The 12,767-nt window shown below is 48.8% G+C and overlaps 1 protein-coding gene across 13 annotated transcripts in view; it reads right to left on the bottom strand.

The window, feature by feature from the left end:
* LOC103234476 (major allergen I polypeptide chain 1-like) overlaps positions 1-12,767 on the bottom strand; it is a 95,008-nt gene that overhangs the window by 78,610 nt on the left and 3,631 nt on the right. The gene's annotated exons all lie outside the window — the stretch shown is intronic.

Here is a 12,767-nt window from a genome sequence, read left to right as displayed (position 1 = left end):
TTCAACATATGCAAATCAATAAATGTAATCCAGCATATAAACAGAATCAAAGACAAAAACCACATGATTATCTCGATAGATGCAGAAAAGGCCTTTGACAAAATTCAACAGCCCTTCATACTAAAAGCTCTCAATAAATTCGGTATTGATGGAACGTATCTCAAAATAATAAGAGCTATTTATGACAAACCCAGAGTCAATATCATACTGAATGGGCAAACACTGGAAGCATTCCCTTTGAAAACTGGCAGAAGACAGGGATGCCCTCTCTCACCACTCCTATTCAACATAGTGTTGGAAGTTCTGGCTAGGGAAATCAGGCAAGAGAAAGAAATAAAGGGTACTCAGTTAGGAAAAGAAAAGTCAAATTGTCCCTGTTTGCAGATGACATGATTGTATATTTAGAAAACCCTATTGTCTCAGCCCAAAATCTCCTTAAGCTGATAAGCAACTTCAGCAAAGTCTCAGGATACAAAATCAATGTGCAAAAATCATAAGCATTCTTATACACCAGTAACAGACAAACAGAGAGCCAAATCATGAATGAACTTCCATTGACAATTGCTTCAAAGAGAATAAAATACCTAGGAATCCAACTTACAAGCGATGTAAAGGACCTCTTCAAGGAGAACTACAAACCACTGCTCAGTGAAATAAAAGAGGACACAAACAAATGGAGGACCACACCATGCTCATGGATAGGAAGAATCAATATCGTGAAAATGGCCATACCGCCCAAGGTAATTTATAGATTCAATGCCATCCCCATTAAGCTACCAATGACTTTCTTCACAGAATTGGAAAAAACTGCTTTAAAGTTCATATGGAACCAAAAAAGAGCCCGCATTGCCAAGACAATCCTAAGTCAAAAGAACAAAGCTGGAGGCATCACGCTACCTGACTTCAAACTGTACTACAAGGCTACAGTAAAGAAAAAAACATCATGGTACTGGTACCAAAACAGAGATATAGACCAATGGAACAGAACAGAGCCCTCAGAAGTAATACCACACATCTACAGCCATCTGATCTTTGACAAACCTGAAAAAAACAAGAAATGGGGAAAGGATTCCCTATTTATTAAATGGTGCTGGGAAAATTGGCTAGCCATAAGTAGAAAGCTGAAACTGGATCCTTTCCTTACTCTTTATACGAAAATTAATTCAAGATGGATTAGAGACTTAAATGTTACATCTAAAGCCATAAAAATTCTAGAAGAAAACCTAGGTAATACCATTCAGGACATATGCATGAGTAAGGACTTCATGTCTAAAACACCAAAAGCAACGGCAACAAAAGCCAAAATTGACAAATGGGATCTAATTAAAGTAAAGAGCTTGTGCACAGCAAAAGAAACTACCATCAGAGTGAATAGGCAACCTACAGAATGGGAGAAAATTTTTACAATCTACTCATCTGACAAAGGGCTAATATCCAGAACCTACAAAGAACTCAAACAAATTTACAAGAAAAAAACAAACAACCCCATCAAAAAGTGGGCAAAGGATATGAATAGACATTTCTCAAAAGAAGACATGCATACAGCCAAAAGGCACATGAAAAAATGCTTGTCATCACTGGCAATCAGAGAAATGCAAATCAAAACCACAATGAGATACCATCTCACACCAGTTAGAATAGCAATCATTAAAAAGTGAGGAAACAACAGGTGCTGGAGAGCATGTGGAGAAATAGGAACACTTTCACACTGTTCGTGGGATTGTAAACTGGTTCAACCATTGTGGAAAACAGTATGGCGATTCCTCAAGGATCTAGGACTAGAAATACCATTTGACCCATCCATCCCATTACTGGGTATATACCTAAAGGATTATAAATCATGCTACTATAAAGACATGCACATGTATGTTCATTGCGGCACTATTCACAATAGCAAAGACTTGGAATCAACCCAAATGTCCATCAGTGACAGACTGGATTAAGAAAATGTGGCACATATACACCATGGAATACTATGCAGCCATCAAAAAGGATGAGTTCGTGTCCTTTGTAGGGACAGGGATGCAGCTGGAAACCATCATTCTCAGCAAACTACCACAAGAACAGAAAACCAAACACCGCATGTTCTCACTCATAGGTGGGAACTGAACAATGAGATCACTTGGACTCGGGAAGGGGAACATCACACACCAGGGCCTATCATGGGGAGGAGGGAGGGGGGAGAGATTGCACTGGGAGTTATACCTGATGTAAATGACGAGTTGATGGGTGCTGACGAGTTGATGGGTGCAGCACACCAACATGGCACAAGTATACATATGTAACAAACCTGCACGTTGTGCACATGTACCCTAGAACTTAAAGTATAATTTAAAAAGAAGTTACAAATATATACTTTAGATATACATACTAGTTATATGTAAACTATACTTCAATAAAGCTATTAAAACAAAAAACTAATTTAATAAACATACACAAGATCTTAAAATTAGAATCAACTTAATAGGTTAATGAAGAGAGAAACATTAAAAAGAAACATTTACTTAATACTTTAAATGATAATATTTAAAGCACAACTTCCCCAAAACTCAACTGTTTATGTAAAGCTAATGAGAGACCATCAGGCTAGGAGGATAGAGGAGCCTTAATTTGGCCAAAGTACAGACACAAACAAAAGTTACAAATTATACACTTTAAATAAATATACTTGTTACATGTCAATTACATGTTAATAAAGCTATTAAAACAAAAACTTAAATTTAACAAACATATTAAATAATTGCCAGCAATTATTCTGGAAGTCACAGACATGCAACTTCTCCAGTTACTTCTGCAGATACCATCACTATTTTAGAACCTGAGATAGGCCTTTTGAGATGTCTTTTCAGATTTTTTTGTATGTCTAACACCAATGGCTCCACCTGGATTCACCAACTGTTTCTATGGTCCCACCCAAAAGGAACTGCATGCAAAAAAACAGCTTCAACTCTCTATAAACTCATCTCCAATCCAACAAATCAGCACTCCACATACCCTAGCCCCCGGCCCACCAAGCGTTTTTGAAAAACCCCTAGCCTCTGGGCCTTCAATGAGATCACTTTGATGATAACTCTGTCTCCCCCATGGCATAGCCGGCCTCCTCCCATCAATTAAACTCTGCAATACCATGGTCTTCCTGAATTGATCTGTGTATGTAGCAGGCAGGAAGAACCCTTCGGGCGCTTACACCACTCCAATCTTATGTAAATTCTTCCAAAGAATAAACAATGAGTGTACATTCTCTGTACCAATCAGTGTCTCTGCAGGAAAGAAATGGCATACTCACACAGGATATATGACAAGAGTTTAATGAATGGCTGTAAACTAAAAATAAAATCCTAAGGCCCCCAAACATCTGAATGGACCCCTCCTCTTGGCCAAGGACATTCGAAAGTTAACCTGAAAAACTAGTTCAGGTGAAGATGGAAGGAGGAGTCAGACCTGCCTCATTATACCTATCTCCCTTTTGGAATTCAGGAAAAGCTGACCAAGGTTTAGCATCAACACAGACCTTAAGTATGATAAGAAACATTTACAATCTGTTCGCTCTGAAGCCTGCCACTTGGAGGCTTCGTCTGCAGGATAAAACCTTGGTCTCCACAAACACTTATCACAACCCAGGCATTCCTTTTTATTGACAGTAACTCTTTGAACCAATTGCCAATCAGAAAATTTTTAAAACTACCTAAGACCTGGATGCCCCCACCAACCCCACCTCAAGTTGTCCTCTTGCTCTTCCAGATGGAACCAATGTAAATCTTACACGCATTGATTGATGTATTATGTCTCCCTAAAGTGTGTAAAAGCAAGCTGTTCTCTGACCACCTTGGGAACATGTCATCAGGACCTCCTGAATCTATGACATGGGCACATCCTTAGTCTTCGAAAAATACTTTCTAAATTGATTGAGACCTCTCTCAGATACCTTCTGGTTCACAGGCTTACGGCTGTGCTGTGAGCAAAATTAAGGGAAAGTGAAAGGAGCTGGGCGCATTCCTCAGCCCCGGGCTCAAGACTCCCTGAGCCTAGTACAAACACATTCCATCCTCCCATCCCACCACATATCGCCATATATCTCTCAAACTCCCTGAGCCCAGTATAAACACCACCTGGAAAGCCTCCGATAAGGAGACAGCCATTCAAGGTTCCACTGAAAGCACGGGAGCCAAAAGAATTTCTTTGTTCCCCTGTAACTTTCGGGCTATAAAAAGCAAACGCTCGCATTGTTCGAGGCCCTCTCTTGTATGCTGTAGAATGGAGGGACCAGGTTCGAACTTGTAATAAAGATCCTTGCCGCTTGGCTTTGACATTGGACTCTGGTGGTCTTCTTTGGGGAACAAACGGTCTGGGCATAACATCTGGGGGCCCGTCCGGGATTCCCCAAGCCCACCAGACCCCTGGTCAACGGATCTGCTACGATTGATCTACTGATAGGTGAGCTGGCTCATCACCGTTTGTCTGCCTGTGTCTGTCTGTGTCTGTCTGTGTCTGTCTGTGTCTGTGTCTGGTCTGAATCTGAATCTGTGGCTCGCGAGGTCTGAAACTAGAGCTGGCACAGTCCTGGCGGACGCGCTATAGGACAGCCAGCAGAGACCGGTGGGAGACTTCCCCTGGCTCTCGTCTGATCTAGCTGTCTCCGATCTGAGCTGCCCCGGGCGCGTTTGCCCGGGCAGGGCGCGCTGGCGATCTGAGCTGCCCCGGGCGCGTTTGCCCGGGCAGGACGCGCAGTCAATCTGAGCTGCCCCAGGCGCGTTTGCCCGGGCAGGGCACGCTGGCGATCTGAGCTGCCCCGGGCGCATTTGCCCGGGCAGGACGCGCGGGCGATCTGAGCTGCCCCGGGCGCGTTTGCCCGGGCAGGACGCGCTGGCGATCTGAGCTGCCCCGGGCGCGTTTGCCCGGGCAGGGCGCGCTGGGGATCTGAGCTGCCCCGGGCACGTTTGCCCGGGCAGGGCGCGCTGGCGATCTGAGCTGCCCCAGGGGCGTTTGCAACCAGACAGCGCGCGCTCACGCCCCGGTTCCCGGGCTCCCCCGCTTCCGGCACGCGCGTGCTCGCGCCCCGGTTCCCGGGCTCCCGGCTTCACGCCCCGTTCTTGGGCTTCCCCGCTTCCGGCGTGCGCGTGCTTGCAGCCCCGGGTCCCGGGCTCCCCCGCTTCCGGCGTGCGCGTGCTTGCGGCCCCGGTTCCGGGCCCCCGGCTTCCGGCGCGCTCGCGGCCCGGTTCTGGCGCGCGCTCACGCCCCGGTTCCTGGGCTCCCGGCTGCCGGCGCGCTCGCGGCCCCGGTTCCCGGGCTCCCCCGCTTCCGGCGTGCGCGTGCTTGCGCCCCGGTTCCCGGGCGACTAGATATCATTAATAAGTCAGATTAGATTTCCTTTACAGGGATTCTAACCCACATTCCTTTACAGAAAGAGACTACAAATCATTACAGGATGGGTAATACCCAGAGCACTCCTCTATCTCTCCTCACAAATAATTTTAAAGAAGTTAGAGCAAGGGGCCATGATCTTGGTATGGAAATCAGGAAAGGAAAGCTAATTACTCTGTGTCGCTCCGAATGGCCTGCCTTTGATGTGGGGTGGCCACCCGAGGGGACCTTCCGACTTGCTGTCATCACTAGGGTAAAGTCCAAGATTTTTCTACCTGGGTATGTGGGCCACTTAGATCAAATACCATATATCCTCACATGGCAGGACCTTGTTGAAAACCCGCCTCATTGGCTGTCCCCTTTCCAATTAGCCTCTGAACCCTGTAAGGTGCTGGTTGCCCGACCACTAAGGCCCAAGCAACCAACTGCCCCCCCCAATCCTGTTCTACCTGACAGCGGGGACCCACTGCTCGCAGAACCCCCTCCGTACCCCTCCAGGCCCCAGGCCTCAGCCCCCCAGGCTCAGCCGCGGGAGGAAGCCGGCGGACAGGAGGCAGCCAGCGCACCCGGACCAGCCCCCCAGGCTCAGCCGCGGGAGGAAGCCGGCCGACGCACCCGGACCCGCCCCCCGGGCTCAGCCGCGGGAGGAAGCCGGCGGACGGGAGGTGGCCGACGCACCCGGACCCGCTGAAAGAAAAAGTAACTTTGAAGGGCCGGCGGGGCGGACGCGAGGGCGCACTTCGCGGACTAGCCCCCCCCAGCCACCTGACTCCACGGTGGCTTTACCCCTTCGGGAAACAGGACCCCCAGATGACACAGGAATCCCCAGGCTCCAGTACGGGCCATTCTCCACCAGTGATCTGTATAACTGGAATACTCAGAATGCTCGGTTTTCAGACAACCCCAAAGATTTACTGGCTTTACTGGATAGTGTCATGTTCACCCACCAGCCCACTTGGGATGATTGTCAGCAGCTCCTCCGAATCTTGTTTACCACGGAGGAGCAAGAAAGGATACAGGTAGAAGCTAGAAAGCTGGTCCCAGGGGACGACGGGCAACTGACTGCCAACCCCGACCTCATAAACGCGACCTTTCCTCTGACCAGGCCGGCGTGGGACTACAACACGGCAGAAGGTAGGGGACCGCTACGCCTTTATCGCCAGACTCTAATGGCAGGTCTCCGGGCAGCTGCTCGCAAGCCCACTAATTTGGCTAAAGTATATTCTATTCTGCAGGGAAAGACAGAGAGCCCAGCTACCTACTTAGAAAGATTAATGGAAGCTTTTAGACAGTACACCCCCATAGATCCAGAGGCTCCAGGAAGTCAGGCAGCTGTTGTAATGTCTTTCGTAAATCAGGCAGCCTCAGATATTAAAAGAAAACTCCAGAAATTAGAAGACTTGGAAGGAAAGCAGATTCAGGACCTCCTTCAGATAGCCCAGCGGGTTTACAATAACAGAGATACTCCAGAAGAAAGGCATTTTAAAGCCACTGAAAAAATGACCAAGGTCCTGGCAGCAGTGGTACAGAAAGAGCATCCACAGCCAGAGTACACCCAACCTAGGCGGCCCCCCCGGCATGATAATCTGAGAAAAGACCAATGTGCCTACTGCAAGGAGACTGGCCACTGGGTAAGAAACTGCCCCAGAAAGAAACAACAAGGACAGGGACCCCCTCGGTCTACATCCGTACTAGTCACTCAAGATGAAGACTAGGGAAGACGGGGTTCGGATCCCCTCCCCGAACCTAGGGTAACTTTGCAAGTGGAGGGGTCCCCAGTCCAGTTCTTGGTCGATACGGGAGCACAGCACTCAGTCTTAGTTAGAACTAATAGGAAATTATCCTCCAAGTCCTCGTGGGTACAAGGAGCCACAGGAGTTAAGAAATACCCATGGACAACACAAAGAACAGTAAACCTCGGAGCCAAGAATGTAACCCACTCTTTCCTGGTCATTCCTGAGAGCCCCTGTCCCCTATTGGGGAGAGACCTGCTAACTAAAATGGGAGCACAGATTCATTTCCTCCCTGAGGGGCCCGTCGTGACCAACTCCCACAATCAGCCCGTGTCCGTCCTGACTATAACCCTAGAGGATGAGTACCGGCTCCACCAGGAGCAAGCGGCCCCTGACCAGGACGTAGCAACCTGGCTCTGGCAATATCCAGAAGCTTGGGTGGAAACGGGGGGCTTAGGTCTAGCAAAACACCGTCCTGCCTTATTTGTTGAACTTAAGCCTGGGGCAGACCCCGTGCAGGTATGCCAATACCCGATGCCCCTAGAGGCCAAGAAAGGAATTGCCCCGCATATCCGCTGGCTCCTTGACCAAGGGGTCCTTCGCCCATGTCACTCACCCTGGAATACTCCATTGTTGCCAGTACGAAAACCTAATAGTGGAGAATACGGACCTGTACAAGACTTAAAAGAAGTCAATAAGAGGGTTGTGGACATACATCCAACTGTGCCTAACCCATATACCCTCCTGAGTACCTTAAACCCTAAACATCAATGGTACACTGTTTTAGATTTGAAAGATGCTTTCTTCAGTCTGCCCTTAACCCCTCAGAGCCAGAAGCTCTTCGCCTTCGAATGGAATGACCCTGATAGGGGCATAAGTGGCCAACTGACATGGACCAGACTGCCGCAAGGATTCAAAAACTCTCCTACCCTGTTCGATGAGGCCCTCCATGAAGACCTGGGTGAGTACCGACGCAAACACCCTGAAATAACCTTACTACAGTATGTTGATGACCTCCTAATTGCTGCTGAGACCCAAGAAGCTTGCATCCTAGGGACCAAGGGTCTCTTACAAACTCTGGGAAATCTAGGCTACCGAGCCTCGGCAAAAAAAGCTCAAATCTGTAAGCCAGAGGTAACATATCTAGGGTACCTGCTTAAAGAAGGGCAGTGCTGGTTAACAGACGCCCGGAAACAAACTGTTCTGCAGATCCCCAGGCCGCAATCCACCCGACAAGTAAGGGAATTCCTGGGGTCGGCGGGGTTTTGCAGACTATGGATACTTGGGTTCGCAGAACTGGCTAAACCCTTATATCAGGCAACACGGGGACAGCAGCCATTTAGGTGGACAGACGAAGCCGAGTCGGCTTTCCAACAGATTAAAACCGCCCTACTCTCCGCGCCTGCACTGGGACTACCTGATGTTACCAAGCCCTTCCACTTATATGTAGATGAGAATAAGGGTGTCGCCAAGGCAGTAATAACTCAGAACTTAGGCCCCTGGCGGAGGCCAGTTGCCTACCTGTCAAAGAAGTTAGACCCAGTGGCTGCCGGGTGGCCCCCTTGTCTCCGAATGATTGCAGCCACGGCTCTGATGGTGCAAGATGCTGATAAACTGGTCATGGGGCAAGAATTGCGGGTCGTTACTCCACATGCCATCAAAGGTGTACTCAAACAGCCACCTAATCGATGGATGAGTAACGCCCGGCTCACCCACTACCAAGGACTGCTACTAAATCCTCTCAGGATAACTTTCCTGCCCCCAACGACCTTAAACCCTGCCTCGTTGCTGCCCAACCCGGACCTGGACGCCCCACTCCACGACTGCACCGAGATACTAGCTCAGGTGCACGGAGTTCGAGAAGACCTGCAGGACCGCCCACTTCCTGACGCCGACCTCGTCTGGTTCACTGATGGGAGCAGCTTCATGCATCAAGGCCAGAGGTACGCTGGAGCGGCAGTAACTTCAGAGACTGAGGTAATCTGGGCGGAACCCCTGCTCCCGGGGACATCGGCCCAGAAGGCCGAACTGATAGCGCTCACCCAAGCTCTTACCTTAGGGGCAGGGAAAAAGCTGACGGTATATACAGACAGCCGATATGCTTTTGCAACGGCGCATATACATGGGGCTATTTACAGGGAGTGAGGGTTGCTGACGGCTGAAGGAAAAGAGATAAAAAACAAGCAAGAGATCCTAGCCCTGCTAACAGCCCTGTGGAGGCCAGAAAAGTTAGCCATTGTGCATTGCCCAGGGCATCAGAAACTAACTACTCCAACTGCTCAAGGCAACTTTCTGGCAGACCAAACTACAAGAAAGGTGGCAAAGACTCCCAGCCAACTCCTTGCACTCCAGCTCCCTGACCCGGGCCCCCGGGACTTGCCATATTTCCCTGAATATTCAGAACAAGATCTCCAGTGGATTGACAAGCTTCCCCTGAAACAGACCCAGAATGGGTGGTGGACTGATACTAATGACCAAACCATCCTACCAGAAAAATTAGGACAACAAGTATTAAAACACGTCCACCGAACCACCCACCTAGGTGCTCGGCGGATGATAGACCTGATCAGACGCTCTAAGCTCAGATTCAGACATACAGCCTAGATGGCCAGCAACATTGTGACAAGTTGCAAAGTCTGCCAGCTTAACAACGCCTACCCCCAATCCCAGGCTGCAACGGGAACAAGGCTCAGGGGAACCAGGCCCGGTATCTACTGGGAAGTAGATTTTACTGAGATAAAGCCAGGAAAATACGGGTATCGGTACTTACTTGTCTTTGTAGATACTTTTTCAGGATGGACTGAAGCATTCCCCACCAAAAAAGAAACTGCTCAGGTTGTAGCAAAGAAAATCCTGGAAGATATCCTCCCCAGGTATGGCTTCCCCGTCCAGATAGGGTCAGATAATGGGCCGGCCTTCGTCGCTAAGGTAAGTCAGGATTTGGCTTCCATCCTTGGGGCAAATTGGAAACTACATTGCGCTTATAGGCCCCAGAGTTCAGGACAGGTAGAGAGGATGAATCGGACCTTAAAAGAGACCTTAACTAAATTAACTATGGAGACTGGCGCTAATTGGGTGGTCCTTCTCCCCTACGCTCTGTTCCGGGCCTGTAATACCCCTTACAGACTAGGCCTTACCCCTTATAAAATTATGTATGGCAGACCCCCACCCTTAGTTCCCAGCCTAAAAGATGATCTGCTCAAGTCTAAAACAGAAAATGTTTCTGAACTCTTATTTTCCCTACAAGCCTTGCAGAAAATTCATCAAGAAATCTGGCCCAAGCTGAGAGAACTATATGAGACTGGTCCCCTGCCGACACCCCATCCGTACCAGCCAGGAGATTGGGTCCTGGTTAAGCGACACCGACAAGAGACCCTAGAACCCAGGTGGAAAGGACCACTCCAGGTACTCCTAACCACACCCACCGCCCTGAAGGTAGAAGGCATCGCGTCGTGGATCCACTACACCCACGTCAAGCCGGTGGACCCAACCTCCGACCTTCTGGGACCAATCACGGTGGCGGCAAAAGCACCGGACACGTGGACTGTGGACAGAGCTAAGAACAACCCCTTAAAACTCACCCTGCGCCGGCAGCATAGCTCGCTGTAGACATGCAGTTAGGTAGTTTAACCATAACGTTAGCCGCCCTAGTGGCCGCTGGAGAAATCACAAAACCAGCTCTTAATCCCTTTGTCTGGAGATTCTGGCTTTATAAAAACCAAACCCACCCTAGACAACCTCATAAGCCTGGGAAATTATTGGCCATTGCTGATTGCCCCTCCTCAGAGTGCAACAGCTCAATTCTACTAAATTTTACTGGTTTTCAAATAGCCAAACCTAAGACACCAATAATATGCTTTGAGTTTGATCAGACTAAATACAATTGTAAACACTATTGGTGGCACCAAAATGCCGGCTGTCCTTATAACTATTGTAACATCCATAGACCCCGTTATTGGGAAGAAAAAAAACAGTTAGACCCTAAGTGGCCCTTCCATCGTAGACAGGATAGAGACTTTTCATATACATGAATAGTTAAAGACCCCTGGAACTCCCGCTGGACCACGCCTCAACATGGGGCTGTATACTACTCCCCCTCCTCCACATGGCCTAGCAGTCACCTCTATCTGTGGCGAGGCCTAGTGCAAGTACTGCCCCTGGTCCACGGGAATATCCAATGACAAGAAAACAGACTAACACAAGACTTACGTCCTTTCTCCTGGTTAAAGTTATTACAAGAAGGACTAGAACTTGCTAACCTTACAGGACTTCACAGCCTGTCTGGCTGCTTTCTGTGTGCCACTCTAGGGCGTCCACCTCTAACCGCTGTCCCTCTGCCATGGGGATCCTCTACCTTAGCCCAAGCTAACAACCTCCGAAACCTCTCATATGCTCCTATCCTAGACGTGCCCCTATACCTAAATCCCAGTCAGGAGAAGTTTCCCTACTGTTTCTCAGGAACCAATACCAGCCTCTGCAGCATCACTGCAATGCCCCCTAATATCACCCTAAAGGCTCCGCCGGGCATATTCTTCTGGTGTAATGGAACATTATCTAAGAACCTACCTAGTCCCTCTGTTACCAACCTACTGTGTCTTTCTGTCACATTAGTTCCCCGGTTGACTCTACTAACTGCTGGCGAGTTCCTAGGGTACACCGGTAACTGGACTAGTACCGCTATTCACTCAGTCCCTAGACCGAGACCTGCACGAGCCATATTTCTCCCCCTCATTGCGGGAATCTCCCTCACCGCATCCTTCATGGCGGCCGGACTGGCGGGGGGAGCCCTAGGTCACACCCTCATAGAAAACAACAAGTTATACCAACAATTTGCCGTTGCTATGGAGGAGTCGGCTGAGTCCCTTGCCTCCCTTCAGCGGCAACTCACGTCCCTAGCTCAGGTAACCTTGCAGAACCGGAGAGCCCTAGACCTACTCACTGCAGAAAAAGGTAGTACATGTATATTTCTGAAAGAAGACTGTTGTTTCTACATAAATGAATCAGGGCTTGTAGAGGACCGGGTCCAACAGTTACGCAAGTTAAGCGCAGAAGTAAAAACATGGCAGTTTACTTCAGCTGCAGACCAATGGTGGAATTCCTCTATGTTTTCTCTATTAGCCCCCTTCCTTGGTCCCCTGCTAAGTCTACTATTTCTACTTACCATAGGACCTTGTGTTGTTAACAAAATTTTACGATTTATTAGAAAGAGATTTGACACCGTACAACTCATGGTTCTCAGAGCCCAATACCAACCTGTAAATGCTAAAACAGAATCAGACTTGTAAGACCCAAGATTGGCTCTAGAGACACCTGAAAAGAAGGGGGGAATGAAAGGAGCTGGGCGCATTCCTCAGCCCCGGGCTCAAGACTCCCTGAGCCTAGTACAAACACATTCCATCCTCCCATCCCACCACATATCGCCATATATCTCTCAAACTCCCTGAGCCCAGTATAAACACCACCTGGAAAGCCTCCGATAAGGAGACAGCCGTTCAAGGTTCCACTGAAAGCGCGGGAGCCAAAAGAATTTCTTTGTTCCCCTGTAACTTTCGGGCTATAAAAAGCAAACGCTCGCATTGTTCGAGGCCCTCTCTTGTATGCTGTAGAATGGAGGGACCAGGTTCGAACTTGTAATAAAGATCCTTGCCGCTTGGCTTTGACATTGGACTCTGG

The sequence above is a fragment of the Chlorocebus sabaeus genome, chromosome 6 (assembly GCF_047675955.1).
Source record: "Chlorocebus sabaeus isolate Y175 chromosome 6, mChlSab1.0.hap1, whole genome shotgun sequence".
Lineage (NCBI taxonomy): Eukaryota > Metazoa > Chordata > Mammalia > Primates > Cercopithecidae > Chlorocebus > Chlorocebus sabaeus.
The sequence above is the reverse complement of the archived record's forward strand: the minus strand, read 5'-3'. Positions and strand labels throughout refer to the sequence as shown.